This window comes from Panthera tigris, chromosome B2, assembly GCF_018350195.1.
Source record: "Panthera tigris isolate Pti1 chromosome B2, P.tigris_Pti1_mat1.1, whole genome shotgun sequence".
Classification (NCBI taxonomy): domain Eukaryota; kingdom Metazoa; phylum Chordata; class Mammalia; order Carnivora; family Felidae; genus Panthera; species Panthera tigris.
Window position 1 is genome coordinate 85,062,538 of NC_056664.1, and position 3,437 is coordinate 85,065,974.

A 3,437-nucleotide genomic window follows, 5' to 3' on the forward strand; every position below is an offset into this window, starting at 1 on the left:
AAAACAAGTTTAAAACAATGCAAATTTATTCTCATACAGTTCTGAAGGTCACCAATCTAACATCACAGTATCAATAGAGCACTTTGCTTTTGGAGATTTGGGGAAAGAATGCATTTGTTCCTTGGATTTTCAGCTTCTAGAATTTTTCTGCATTCCTTATCTCATGGCCATATGTTTGTATTATTCCAACCTTTTGCTTCCACTATCACATCTCCTGCTACTGACTCTGATCTCCTCTCTCCATTTTATAAGAACCTTTATGCTTACATGGATAATCCAGGATAATCCCTCCATCTCAAAATTCCTAATCACATCTGTAAAGCCCTTTTTGCAGCATAAAGGATCATTTACAGGTCCTAAGGATTAGAACATGAACATTTTTGAGGGGTCATTATTCAGTCTGCTACAATATCCAATGCCAACTAAAGCCTCTATTTGAATGCCCTCTCAAACATAAAATGGCCAAAACTGAGCTTTTGAAATTCCATCACAAACCACCACCTCTGTTAATTGCAACTCCATTCTTAAAATTTCTCGGTCAAAATGTTTGAAACCATCTTTGATATATCTATTTCTGTAAAAGTCCCAAACATAATTCTTTAATAAGCAAACCTTATTGGATATGTCTTCAAAATTCAGAATGTTATCACTTTTTACCACTTCCAGTCTCACTAACCTGGACCATGCCACCATTCCTCCTATCTATATTATAGCAATGGTTTTGCTTCTGGTGCCTTGTAATCTATTCTCAACACAATAGGCAAAAATAAATATTAAAACTGATATCAAACCATGTTGCTTTTCTGCTTAAATGTGTTACCACCCAATTTTTAGAAAAAATAAACTTAACAAGGGATTGCCTAAATGTTAAACATACATGATAAATCCATGAACACCCTTAAATGCTTTAAGATTTTATTTTTGACTCTGGATTTTTGTAGACTTGCTCTTAACTAAAGTTGGCTATGATACAATTGGTTTATATTGAAAGATGATACCAATAACCCCAGGAATATGTATTTTACTCTACAGATAATATTGACCATATCACGTTGTGTTCTATATAATCAATACAAACTATAGATTAAATGCCTTATGTTACCTGAATCAAGATAAATTATACTTCTGAGAAACTGATTTTTCCTTTTGAATATTTGACCTCTTAACTAGTTATATCCTCCCTTGCATTAGATACTAGGAAGAATGGAGTCAAATGAATGTCTTCTAATTTACAAATATGTCCTTATGAGCATGTGTTTTGTCTATTGATAATATACCTGACCTTTCTTGTTTTTTCTACCATCTTTCCTTGGATTGACCATTTTTGCTTATTTATTTATTTATTTTGGCGGAGCTGGATACAGTATACTTTATGGTACAAAACAAGGTACAGCTCCCCAAACGCCTCCCCTTCTTAAGGGGTTATGTGATAGAAACTGTGTAGAGTTCGGGAGATTCTCAGTGTGTTGGAGGATGAGTTGGGGCAAGGATTCCCCAACAGTTAAGGGCCTCTCTCTTCCTCTTTCACTGTGGTGGTAGTCCAGGGGACTCTTACACCTTGGACACCATGTAGACCATGAGGTCAACCACCTGGTTGTTGTAGCCAAATATATTGTCATACCAGAACATGAGTTTGAAAAAGTGGTCATTGAAGGCAATGATCCTCAATTCTGGCCCCAGCATCAAAGGTGGAAGAGCGAGTGTTACTGTTAATATTGCAGGAGACACTGAGGCGCCTGTATGGCTCAGTCAGTTGAGTGCTTAACTCTTGATTTTGCCTCAGGTCATGATCCCAGGGTCGTGGGATTGAGCTCTGCATCAGGCTCTGCACTGAGCACGGAGCCTGCTTGGTATTCTCTTTCTCTCTCTCTCTCTCTCTCTCTCTGTATCTCTCTCTGTCTCTCTCTCTCCCTCTCTCCCTCTAACCCTTTTCCTGCTCTTGTGTTCTCTCTCTTTCTCTCTGTCTCCCTCTTTCTTAAAAAAATAGTTGCAAGAAACAACCTGGTCCTCAGTGTAGCCTAGGATGCCCTTGAGTATGGTCCTCTGATGCCTGTTTCATCACCTTCTTGATATTATCATATTTGGCAGCTTTCTCCAAGAAGCAGGTCAGATCCATGACTGACACATTGAAAATGGGGACGCCAAAAGCTATGACAGTGAGCTTCCCATTCAGCTCAGAGGTGACCTTGCCTACAGCCTTGGTAGTGCCAGTAGAAGCACGGAGAGTGTTCAGGGCAGCCTCTTGGGCAACATGCCACCGTTTCTTAGAAGGCCTGTCCATGGTCTTCTGGATGACAGTGATAGCATGGACTGTGGTCATGAGTCCCTCCACAATGCCAAAGTTGTCATAGATGACATTGGTCAGAGGGGCCAAGCAGTTGGTGGTGCAGGAGGCATTGCTGACGATCTTGAGAGAGTTGTCATACTTCTGGTTCACACCCATCACAACCATGGCATGAACAGGCATGGCAGAGATGTTGATCCTCTTGGCTTCACCCTTTAAGTGAGTCCAGACTTCTCCATGGTGGTGAAGACTCCAGTGGACTCCACAACATACTCAGCACCAGCATTACTCCATTTGATGTAGGCAGGATCTCGTTCCTGGAAGTGGAGATATGCTTTCCATCTATGACAGGCATTCCATTCTTAACCTTGACTGTGCTGTGGACTTTGCCATGGGTGGAATAATACTGGAACACATAGACCCTATAGTTGAGGTCAGTGAAGGGGTCATTGATGGCAACAATATTCACTTTGCCAGAGTTAAAAGCAGCCCTGATGACCAGGTGCCCAATACTGCCAAATCTGTCTACTCTGACATTCACCATTGTGTCTTGGGGATGCAGCTGTCACTGCACCAGAATATGTGGCTGTCTCTCAAATGGGGAGGAGCAGAGAGCACTTTTGTTTACTTCTAATGTTGTCATATAGCAAGCATTTTAAAAGTCATCTTAAATCCTTTTTGGAACAACATGAAGTATATAAAAAACGTTAGTAAGGTGTTTAGTGACCAGTGCTTATTAAACCCTCCTTCCCATTCTAGGGCGATGGAATTCCCCATCACCTACAGGTTTAAATTCAGACTCCTAAGCAAGGATAAAACCCCTTGTGATATGGCCTTGCTCTGTTTCTAGGATCAGTTTTCACCTTTCTATATTCCAGGCACTTAGGATTCCCTGCCTTGATAAGACCACACACTTGCTTTTAGCCTTCCTCCACAATTATAAATACTAAATATAAGCACTTAGTAAGGCTTTTTGTTGGCAGTTATCCAAAATAACCAATGTGTCCATTTATAAACTTTTGAGAGGAGTGTGTTAGAAACCATTCTCTCATGCTTGTAGTCAAGAAAATCATATCATCTCAGTGGGAAGTAAGGTGTATTCAGACGTCTACTAAGAGGCAGTCACAGACATGTCTATGTGTCAAGGAGATCT

The 3,437-nt window shown here is 40.5% G+C and overlaps 1 pseudogene; it reads right to left on the bottom strand.

Moving 5' to 3' along the window:
- Window positions 1-1,645: 1,645 nt before the first annotated feature.
- LOC102963201 lies at window positions 1,646-2,828 on the bottom strand (annotated as a pseudogene).
- Between the last annotated feature and the right edge of the window lie 609 nt (window positions 2,829-3,437).